A 12,262-nucleotide genomic window follows, 5' to 3' on the forward strand; every position below is an offset into this window, starting at 1 on the left:
ACTTCCCCAGTTCAAGCAAGTTCTCCTGCCTCAGCCTCCAGATTAGCTGGGACTACAGGCATGTACCACCACACCCAGCTAATTTTTGTATTATTTATTTATTTATTTTAAGACAGGGTTTCACCATGTTGGTCAGGCTGGTCTTGAACTCCTGACCTCAGGTGATTCACCCGTGTTGGCCTTCAAAGTGCTTGGATTACAGGCGAGAGCCACCATGCCCGGCAAGACTAAAGGTCAAGAAAGGGAAGAGAAGGAGAGGGAGCACACACCATAACACACAAAAGAAGTAAAATTATACAAACTTAAGCAGTTTATAACAGACTGGGGTCATACTCCAAATACCAAAGGCTAGTTGAAGAAATTCACCATTCCGTAGGAACTAGGGTTTGTATGGCTTCGTGAAGATCCATGAAGATTCACTGTCATGGAGCAAGCCCCCTTCCCACTCCAAATCCTGGTTTCTGCACCACGTCTCCACAGGGAGGGGCTCTCATTCCACCACCCAGCCCACCTCAAGGGCCTCCAGGTCCCCGAAGGCGATTATCTCATCAGTCCCCTTACTTGGCAGCTTGAGTCTTCTTCTCTTCAACATTCAGGCAGACCTCACCTCTGAACATGATGGGCCTGTTGCTACGGACCTTATAAAGAGGCTCAGAATCATCAAACACAACAAAACCAAAATTGGGTAATTTCCCACCAGTGATAATGCTCATCTCCACCACATTCCCATAATTTTGAATGAAATCTTTAAGCTCTGATTTGTTCACTTCCTGAGACACGTTGCAAATGAAGAGTTGGTGACTGTCAGGGTGTCTCACCATTCTTCGGGGTTCAACTTGCTCACCAGCATCACAGATTGGTCTGGGTCTCCTTTGGGGAGGAATATTTATTCGTTGTTCTCATGCCCTTAGATCCCTTTGAGATCTTTGTGGTAGAATCTGAGATTCAGGCTTAGACTCTGGACAGGGCTGTGAAACTGGTACTTTAACGACATGAGGTGGTATCCACTCCACTGGGTGGAAGGTTCTTACTGGTCACAGATGCCCAAGAAAGAGTCCTCAAGTCTTCCTGTACTGTCTGAGCTGTGTCTGCAGGTGCTGGAGAAGAACTCTTCTGAGCATCCTCAGGAGCAGTTTCTTCTCATCCTGGCTCAGGCTTTTCCTCTTGGATTTTAGATGCAAGTTCTTGTTCTGGTTCTGGTTTAGAATCAGGCTCTGGTTCAGCAACAGGCTCCTCTAAATGTTCTTCCATGTCATTACGGACAACTGCCTGATCATAGAAAGTTCCAGAATCATCAGATACCACCTTAGGTGTTTGCTGTCTTTCTTCATGTTCCTCTACTTCTTCTTCAGATGCCTCCTGAGGCCCCAAAGGCCTCCCCTTGGTATCGGAAGATATCATTGTGAACATAGGATTTATTTGCAACAGACCCCTCAGGAGCAAGGACAAACATCTGCGTAAATCTCCTCACAGCCTGGTTGTTGTGGAAAGAAGCTCATTCACCTGGACTACCACACCATCATTTAGCATGGTATGGGCATCCACATGGCGAATCTTGGTGTGGCAGTTGGTGAAGTTTTGAGACATCACTTTCCTGTGGATTTCTTTCTGTCTGTAGATGGCATCTGCTGGCTTTCCATTTGAATCCAATCCCCCATGGACATAAGAAGAGTTCTTTCCATAAAATCTATGCAGTGTGTCTGGGGCCTGGTTCAGCAGTATGTAATACTGTCTCACAAACTCTCCCGTCGACCAGCAGGGGACTAGGCTTCCCCATCACCACTGCTTTGGCCAATTCAACCTGGGGGCACAAAAGTAAAATATGTCCAAATCTTCGTGGCTAAGCTGGAGAGGAACTAGCTCTGCTCCACGGCACTGAGGATGGCAGAAACCCCTCATGCAATTGCATCTGCTGAGCCTTGTTTTTTGACAAAGAAAAAGAGGGCAGCTTTTCTTTATCTCTTACCTTACCCTGGAATCTTTTTTTTTTTTTTTTTTTTTTTGTATTTTTTGTATTTCCCTCCTCTAATTGTTAGGAAACAATCTCTTCCTTGAAGGCACACCTGCCAGTGAGAAGAGCCTTTGCCCAGAATGCCTGGGCCAAAGCTTAGGTCCAAAGTAAGAATTCCTTTCCCAGGTCCCTTGGACCTCTTCAGCCACATAGAAAAGATGCCCAAGAGACCATGACTAGAAGGGTCAGAACTTTAGCCACTCTTCCCTGTACCCCAAATCTCTCTTCTTGTCACTAACTTTCTGTGCCCACATATGTGAGGACTGGTGAACAAAGGTGAGAGCAGGCACAAAGGGAATCGAGAACAACCTCCCCCTTCATAGTCTGAGAGCCACAGAGTCTGGTAAACAGGGAGTTGTAGATCTGGGAGGGAAGCACTCCTTCTGAGAGGAAGCCCGTTTTATTATCAGACAGCTGTCTTCCTTGTAAATAGATACAATTAATTTCCTGGAAAGTTCGACATGTCCTTTCTGATGGGACTTCTGTGAATCAAACAAGCCAAATATACTCATTCAACATGGCTTTTGCTTGTATAGTTCTTTTTAAAAGAGAATGCCCAGGATTAGATAGAGAACCCCACATACATCTTGAACAGAGCAGATTGTTAGCTTATATATAATATGAACAGTTTTCCCAGAGGGGAAAAGACAATATGGTGAAGGAAGAGTCTGAATTCATATCCTCACAAGGGACCGTTTGTCCCCAAGGGGATTATATGTGGTAACTGCTTTGAATAGTTAAAAACCATTATATGGATCTGCTCAGTGTCTTTTCATGATGGAGATGAAATGTGATGGAGATCACATTTCAACATGAGATTTAGAGAGGACAAACATCCAAACCATATCATTCTGCCCATGGCATCCCTAATCTCATGGGGTCCCAGAGGTAGATTTTTGCTTTCTATGAAGATGTGCTTTCCAGGAAGTGGGACCATTGAACAGGGTGACTGTGTAAGAGCAGAGTGTTGGATTCAAACAAGGTCTGTTTGGCCCTCTCTTCAGTTTCCTGTAGAGAGCTTCATGCATGGGATAGGTTTGGACAAGGCGGTCCCTGAATTCTTTCATATCTCCTTCTTTCTCCTTTTTTACATTTAGAAATAAATCCAGACTGTTAGGAGAAAGCAAAAATCAGAGAAGCATGAACATCAGAGTGGTTCTATAGTCATTTCTTTCAGCTCCAGCAGGCTGGGGTATGACAAGGTGGCTTCAGCCTGCTCACTCCTACTTTCTGAGGCCCTGTTGTGCATAACAGGCCCCTGACAAATGGGCAAAACCATAGACCCTCCTGCCTAACAAAGTGGGGGGTACAAGAGCATTAAAAGATCAGGTTCTTACCTGGTGTTTTCTGGGCAAATATTTCAAAACTGATCTGAGCGGGGAACTGTTACTTGTCGGTAGGTAGGTGTGTCAATTGTTTTCTTTGCTTTAAAAGGTTACAAAGCCATGACAGTACAACTGGGCCCTAGGAGAAGAAGTTCTGCTCCCTTAAGCCCTGGCTTCTTACATTAGTTTAGAATCTAAATCTATTACTCCCATTGAAGACTTTCATGACACGTTAGAACCTACAGCCAGAAACTGAATAGCTTACCCAATTACATTAGTCTTCTGGGGCTGTTGTAATAAAATGCCAAAAACTGAGTGGCCTAAAGCAACATCATTTATCATCTCACAGTTCTGAAACCCAGAAGTCTTAAATCAAGGTATTACTGAGGCCAAGGCCTTCTCTGAGACCGCAGGTAGAATCCTCCCTGGCCTCTTCCTGGATTTTGGCGGTGGCTGTCAACCATTGGCACTCCATGGTTTGCAGCTGCAGTCACTCCAGTCTCTGCTCTTGTCATCTCTTCCTGTGTCTTCACACTGTCTTCTAATGAGAACACCAGTCATATTCGATTAAATGTCCACCTACTCCAGTATGGCCTCCTCTTAACTCAATTACTGCTACACTGACCCCGTTTTCAGATAAAGTCACATTCTGAGGCAGTAGGGTTAGGATTTCAACACATCTTTTTGGAAGACACAATTTGTGTTTCCATGTTTTTGCATTGCTGTAAAGGAATAACAGCCTGGCTAATTTATTTATTTATTTATTTTTTTTAAAGAGAGAAAGAAGGGGGAAAAAAGAAAAAGAGGGAAAAAGGAATATTACTTCATTCCTAAAATGGGTTTCAATGATGGCCGATCAATATTTTGAGTGTTTAAAGTGGTTAATGCATATTTTATGTGTTTAAAATGGAGACCTCTATTGTGTTTATTTGTTCTGGCTCTGAGTTCAAGTCCTGGATATCGTTATCAATTTGTTGTCTCGTTGAATCTAAATCTCATTATGTGTCTTATGTATCTGGGTGTTAAGATCTCTTATTGTTGCATTAATCCTTTTACCCTTGTATCCTTGTAGCTTTGAAATCTATTTTATTAAGTGTGAAAATTGCAACTCCTGCTTTTTATTTATTTATTTTTGCTCTCCATTTGGTTGGTGAGTTTTTTTCCATCCCCTTGTTTTGAGACTTTGTATATCTTTAGATATATCGTTAGATTTTGTGGATAATGTATATTTTGTGTGTTTAAAATGGAGAGCTCTATTGAGTTTATTTGTTCTGGATCTTAGTTCCAGTCCCGGATATCGTTACCAATTTTCTGTCTCGTTGAATCTAAATCTCATTATGGGTCTTATGTATCTGGGTGTTAAGATCTCTTATTATTACATTAATCCTTTTACCCTTGTATCCTTGTAGCTTTGAAATCTGTTTTGTCAAATGTGAAAATTGCAACTCCTGCTTTTTATTTATTTATTTTTGCTCTCCATTTAGTTGGTACATTTTTTTTTTCCAACCCTTTATTTTGAGTCTATGTATATCTTTGGATATATCGTTAGATTTTGTCTGTATCTTTTGATTGGGAGATTTGGTCGATTTAAATTTAGGGTTGCTGCCGTTTGATATTAACTGGCTATTTTGTCCTTTCGTTGATAAAAATTCTTCTTTATGTTAATGCTCTTTACTTTTTGGTGTATTTTTAGAAAGGGTCATACTGGTTGTTCCTTTCTGTGTATAATGCTTCTTTTAGAAGTTCTTGTAAAGCAGGCCTGGTGGTAATAAAATCTCTGAGTACTTTCTTGTTCCTAAAAGATTTTATTTTTCCTTCAAATTTAAAGCTTAAATTGGCAGGATATGAAATTCTGGGCTGAAAGTTCTGTTGATTAAGTATATTGAATATTGGCCCCCACTCTCTTCTAGCTTGTAGGGTTTCTGTTGAGAGATCTGCTGTAAGCCTAATAGGCTTCCCTTTATGGGTAACTTGATCTTTCTCTCTGGCTGCCCTTAATATTTTCTCCTTCGTTTCGATCTTGGTGAATCTAACGATTATGTGCCTTGGGGTTGGTCTTCTTGAGGAATATCTTTGTGGTGCTCTCTGTATTACCTGGGGCTGAATAGTGTCCTGCTTTGCTAAATTAGGAAAATTTTCCTGGATAATGTCCTGGAGAGTATTTTCCAGCTTGACTTCATTCTCTCCGTCACATTCAGGTACACCAATCAAGCGTATATTAAGTCTTTTCACATAGTCCCATATTGCTTGGAGACTTTGCTCATTCCTTTTTATCCTTTTCTCTCTATTCTTGTCTTGTTGTTTTGTTTCATTAAGTTGATCTTCGACCTCTGATACCCTTTCTTCTGCTTGATCCATTCGGATGTTTAATCTTGTACATATTTCACTAAGTTCTCGTGTTGTATTTTTCAACTCCATAAGTTCATTTGTATTCCTCTCTATATTGTCTATTCTTTTCAACATTTCATCTAACCTTTTTTCCAAGTTCTTAGTTTCTTTACATTGGGTTAGAACAAGTTCCTTTAACTCCCAGAAGTTTCTTATCATCCACCTTTTAAAGCCTACTTCAGATAATGGAACACAGTCCTTTTCCATCAGGGCTTGTTCCGTTGCTGATGGGTTCTGACTTTCAGTATACTCAGCCTTCTTAGGCTGTTTTTTTCCCTTCATTGTAGATAAACCGCCTTTCTAATTAGGTTTCGGAGTGGACGTCCGACTTATTGATTCCCAGTGCTGGGATCCGAGCAACCCACTGTGGCGGCCTAAATAGCAGCGATAAGACTGATGGTGCTCTTCTGCCCGGGAATCTCTGGTCTGGCTTCCCTCTTGAGTCCGCAACAAGCGGCTCTGACTTCCCGGAGCTCCAAACTCCAGTCAGTAGGGGAAGCAGTCCCGTTGGCTCTGCATGAAGAGCTGCTGCGCCGAGACTCCGGCAAAACCGCTGTGGCGGCCACAAGAGTCGCACTGGCGACCCGTGGGGCTCCTCCACTGGGAATCGGCTGATCAGTGAGTGACGAAATTTCATCTAAAAGTGTGGCGTCGTCTCGTTCTCTGGGCTTTCACTGGGAGCTACAATCCTGAGCTGTTAGTGGTCGGCCATCTTGGATCGATCCTCCGCTAATTTATTTTTAAAAGAGGTTTAGGCAGGGCTCAGTGCCTCACACCTATAATCCCAGCACTTTGGGAGGCTGAGGCAGGAGGATCATGAGGTCAAGAGATCGAGACCATCCTGGTCAACATGGTGAAACCCCGTCTCTACTAAAAATACAAAAATTAGCTGGGCATGGTGGCACATGCCTATAGTCCCAGCTACATGGGAGGCTGAGGCAGAAGAATTGCTTGAACCCAGGAGGTGGAGGTTGCAGTGAGCCGAGATCACGCCACTGCACTCCAGCCAGCCTGGTTAACAAGAGCGAAACTCCATCTAAAAAAAAAAAAAGAAAAGAGGTTTAATTGGCTCATAGTTCTGCAAGCTGTACAGGAAACAAGTCACCAGAGTATATTCCTGTGAAGGCCTCAGGAAGCTTACAATCGTGGTAGAAAGCAAAGGAGATGCAGGCGGATCACATGATTAGAGCAGGAGAAGGAAGGTATCACATGGCTTTAAACAACCAGAGCTTGCACGAACTAATAGAGTGAGAACTCACTCATTATCAAGAGGACAGCACCACGCCACCATTTCTGCCTCCATGTCCCACACACCTTCCACTAAGCCCTATCTCCAACATTGGAGGTCACATTTCAACATGAGATTTAGAAGAGACAAACATCAAAATCATATGATTCTGCCCGTGGTCCCCCTAATCTCATGTCCTTCTCACATTGCAAAATACGATAATCTCTTCCCAACAGACCCCCAGAGTCTTAATTCATTCCAGCACCAACTAAACCAGAAGTCCAAAGTCCAAAGTCTCACTGAGACTCGAGGCATGTTCCTTCCATCTACAAGCATGGCAGAAGGCAAAGAGGGAGCAGGTGTGTCACATGGTGAGAGCAGGAGTAAGGATGGTGGTGTGCCGCACTCTTTTAAACAACCAGCTCTTACATGAACCAATAGAGTGAGAGTGAAAACTTACGCATTACTGAAAGTTAGCACCAAACCATTCAAGAGGGATCCACCCCTATGACCTAAAAACCTCTCACCAAGCCTGTGTCTGACATCAGAGGTCACATTTCAACATGAGATTTAGAAGGGACAAACATCGAAATCATATCACAATTCAGCTTATAATACCAAATAAATGAAAGTCAGAAAAAGGAATTAGAATGACACGTAGTTATTCCATCCAAGTTATTCTTGGTGCACAGATGTTTTCAACTCTCTGTACAGGGTTAAAGCAAAATGTAGAAAAAAAGAAAATGCTATGGTGGAAAAGAAAAGGATCATTTAATATTATACAGTACCTTTTTCTCTATGGTTTTTAAGTTGTTATAAATGTGTGTATATTCGTGGGTTTGTGTATAAGACACACAGAAAATTGCTTTACTTGTCTAGGAAGGAGAAAGAAATACATCTTTTAAACTAATTTCCAATAAGTTTAAAAGATTTATCAGGACTCAAGATAGGATTTTCAGATGATTATGGTTCTTTACATAATCCAAGATCAAACAGTCTCTTAATAGAAGCTGGTTGAGAGGCAGGACATTGAACTTTAAATTGAAGTTAAAATATAAAACATTTTATGGTGAAGGAGAGGAATAGAATGGATTGCACTGTGGCCAAAATTTTTTGCTACTCTGGCTTTGTACACGTTTTGCCCTGTGGCTTTGCAGTTGCCCCGACACTGGAAAATCTGATTTGATTTGGCCAACAGAAGGAGTCATGGCCATAGCATAACACTTCTGTGAACGCATCAAGAGACTTCACATAGTTTTTCTTCAATATTTGTGTTTACGTTATTAACATAAGAATATGCTTGGGCTTAATGGTCCAAGGAAAATGTTGAGAGATACGTGAAACAGGGTTAAGACCCACTGAATTCAGCAGATCCCCACCAACTCATAGATCTTTGAGAATAAATTATTGCTGTTTCAAGTCACTGGATTTTTGGGCTAATTTTTTATACAGCGTTACTTTGGCCATAGGTAGCTGATACAAGGAAGATGATTCAGAGGGTAAGGAGAAAGAAAAGGCAGTTACTTTTGGTTTACCCGTGGCTGCTATTCTAGGGTGCTCTTTTGAGGTGTGATTACTTTATTGGCCTTTTACTTTGTTAATTACCTTACTTTTTAAAAATTCAAAGTCCCCTGGGAATTTGCTGGAAATGTAAATTCTCAGGCTCACTCCCAGGTTTATGCAATCAGACACTCTGGGACTGGGGACCCGGTAATCTGTATTTTAACTAGCCCGCCAGGTGATTTTAACGCCCAGTAAAGTTTGAGTACTAGTGTTCTCCGTGCGATAGACTCATCTAGAGGGCATTGACAACACGTAGAAGAAGCCTGAGTTCTGCGTCTTCCTTCCCTCAGATCCTGTTTAATTGCTTGAAAACCTCTCCAGGTGATTATAATGTGCAGCCAAAATTGAAGACCCCTTCTCTAGAGGGAGTTAATTTAGAAAGTAATTTGCTTTACTTTTACACTGTATATGGGAAATAATAACAATTGACACAACCATTGAGGTAAACCAAATCAATATGAAAATTTTTTCACCCGATTCAATATTTTTATCTTCAGACCTATCCGTCAAGACCTTGTTCATGACTTTAACACAAGAAATTTGCCTTCTCATGTGCTGTTCCTGCGGTCCAGAATAATTTCCCCTCTTCATTTACCTGGTTAACTCTTTTTTTTTGTTTGTTTTGTTTTTGTTTTTGTTTTTTGAGACGGAGTTTCGCTCTTGTTACCCAGGCTGGAGTGCAATGGCGCGACCTCCGCTCACCACAGCCTCCGCCTCCTCGGTTCAGGCAATTCTCCTGCCTCAGCCTCCCGAGTAGCTAGGATTACAGGCGTGTGCCACCATGCCCAGCTATTTTTTTTTTTTTTTTTTGTATTTTTAGTAGAGACGGGGTTTCACCATGTTGACCAGGATGGTCTCGATCTCTTGACCTTGTGATCCACCCGCCTCGGCCTCCCAAAATGCTGGGATTACAGGCTTGAGCCACCGCGCCCAGCCTGGTTAACTCTTATTTATCCCTCAAAACCCCTTTCTGCCACTCCCAAGTTGAATTATCACTGCCTCCTCTGTTCTAAGAAAGTCTTGCCTCAGTTAGCATTTCTTATGTTTATAATTGCAATCATTTTCTCTTTTACTAGACCATGAGCATCGTGATGTCAGTGCCCATTTCTTCTTCTTCTTTTTTAATCCCCAGAAGCACACAGAAAGCTCTTCGTGTGCATATTGAATGAAATTAATTAACTCTATGGCTTTTCTTAGTAGCTCATCTCTTCAGCATTTCTGGGTTTTTAAAATTGTCAGTTCTTCCTCTGAATATACTACGTATACCAAATATGCCCCATTAAAAGATTCTTTTCCAGGTTTTCTTCTTAGTACTCCCCTTTTTTTGGTAGAGATTAGGTCTCACCAGGCTGGTCTTGAACTCCTGGGCTCAAGCAATCCTCCCAAATCAGCCTCCCAAAGTAATGGGTTACCATCATGAGCCACTGTGCCTGGCCAGCGTTCCTTTATTCTCAATATATTATCTCCCTGAGTGATTCCATTACTTCACACTGGTGTGTGGATTGACTTACAGATCTACATTTCTTGACCCAGCCCTTCCTTTGAGTTCCTGAACTACATTTCTTATTGCCTCCAAGAGTCCACGGATGGTTTGCTCAGATTCTAAAACCAACATATATGAAATAAAACCTTTACCTTCCCTGAAGCCCTAGCTTTTCCTTCCTGACTTCCCAGGCGCTAATTAGAATCACTACCAATTAGTCAGTAATTCTAGACAGCTGGGCACAGCAGCAAGGCCATCGCCAACTTTCTGGGGTTCATTTCACCCATTGCTTTCCTCAAATTCATTGCCACTGCTTCATTCCCATTGTCACTGTCTTCACCCACCCTTGTAATAGGACACTGATGGATCTCCCTTGATTCCTCTCTCTTACCTTTGCATTCAAGCTCCATTTTACCAAGTTATCTTCTTGAGAGAAAGATCTGATAAAATAATTGTCTTCCTCATAACCTTCCAAACTTGCATTTAGGTTCTCCTCCTTTGGGGATAGTAATGGAGATTTACTGTGAGCTTGGAAAATGAAGTGACATTTCAACTCGGTCGTGCCAACTTGCTTTGTTTTATGGGCCCTGCTTGTCTTCCCCAGTATTGCCCTGTCTCTTTTTTTTTCTGTTAAACAAAAAATGCTTTATTAATATAAATATACACAAATTCTAAAACACTAAAAAATTTAAATATCTATGTCATAGCAAACAGGTGGCAATTCACCATCCAGGGTCAACAGAATGCTTGAAGGAGACCGCAACAGATTGGATTCCATGGTGGAGAGGGCATCGTCACAGGTGAAGGGGGGCCCAGCTGAAACAGCTTTTCAAGCTCTCTCTCCTCATCGAGGATCATGAGAGGCATGATCAAGGGTAGGTGTGCTATCTGGTGCTCTTCAGGCAGGTCAAAACTCTCAAAGTCTAGAGGATTGAAGGGAAAGCGTTTTTCTATATCTGGATAGGCATCATCTGAGGCAGGAACAGAGCTTTTTGCTTTAACAGTCTTCTGTTATCTTCTGGCAGAAAAGCTTGGCTGTTTTGGTTTGAGGGATTCATTGGTCTTTACTGACTTTTCTGTAGTTCTGTTGACAGTTCCCAAAGCCTTTCTGGTAGCTTTGGGTAAGGCTGGTGGAGCATGGAACGTTTTGCCAAAATGTGATGTTGAAACTTGAGATCTCCCATCTAAGGCTTTGATTGAAGGTCCAGACCCCAGCTTCAGCCCATCCTTAGCTGCCACATGGATGCCTGATTCTCCATTTTCCTTATCAACTTAGATCAGAGGAGTCATTCTGGATTATTGCCGCTGTCAACCTGCCCTGTTTCTTCATACTCCCCAGACCTTGGGCTCCTGAGTTTTTCAGGAGGTGCCAGAGCATTGCCAGCAACACCTAAGAAAGGTCATCTTTTTGACCTCATCATTACTGTGTACTCTCATTAAGGGCAAAGATCAAATCTTTTGCTTGCCCACGCTTGTCAGCTAAACTTAGCACAAAACTGGGCAACAGAAGCCTCTGAGGAAATCCTTCCAAATGAGTGGGTGTGAGAAAGATAAATAAATAACAGAGGTCCCGTGGTCAAAGCAGCAGAGTGAGGCAGCTCTCCGAGGGTGCGAAAGACACTGGGAGCTTTGCTGCAGAAGTGCCTTGTCTGGAATTGATGGATGCATTTTGCATCTGGGCTTCTAAACAGAAGAGCCTTTCCTCACTTTGAGGAATGTGAAATTGAAGGCTCACATTACTATGTGAAGCCAGAGGGCTTTTCAGTACAATGCAACATCATGTTCTACTTACTGAATGGTGGGGCTTTCCCTTCCCATAGGGATTGGCTCTGAACCTAATGGGCTGTGCCAATGGAGATTCCTTGATGTTCCTTGATGTTCGTGCTCCATGTTTCTGTTAGTGGAGCATCCGATTACCGATGTGGACCAGGCTCTGTTCTGCTCCCTCCTCACACTTTATTGCTCCTGATTTTCATATGTTTTGGGTCTATTTTCAAGCCTCCCTCCACCCCCAGTCTCTGCTCAGCAGAGCTATAAAAATGGATCCTTTCATCTCTTCGCCAGCAACAATCCTCCCCACTCCCTTGATCATTTGGCTAACTCATCTCTGAACTTCGTCCAAACTGTCTGTCTACCCGGGATTCCTTGTCTCCCCAATCAAGATCAGTCTCCCAGGTGTGGTGGATGATTAGTACAGAGGAAGGAGTTATGTACACTGTGATTAGCACAGTAATAACAGTGATGTTAATAAGAAGAAGAGCCTG

General features: G+C 42.4%; 2 pseudogenes; both read right to left on the reverse strand.

The window, feature by feature from the left end:
• Positions 1-245: 245 nt before the first annotated feature.
• LOC100413419 (ras GTPase-activating protein-binding protein 1 pseudogene) lies at positions 246-3,811 on the reverse strand (annotated as a pseudogene).
• Positions 3,812-10,686: 6,875 nt separating this feature from the next.
• LOC100413057 (securin-like) lies at positions 10,687-11,288 on the reverse strand (annotated as a pseudogene).
• Positions 11,289-12,262: the final 974 nt, after the last annotated feature.

This window comes from Callithrix jacchus, chromosome 5 (genome assembly GCF_049354715.1).
Source record: "Callithrix jacchus isolate 240 chromosome 5, calJac240_pri, whole genome shotgun sequence".
Taxonomy (NCBI): Eukaryota; Metazoa; Chordata; class Mammalia; order Primates; family Cebidae; genus Callithrix; species Callithrix jacchus.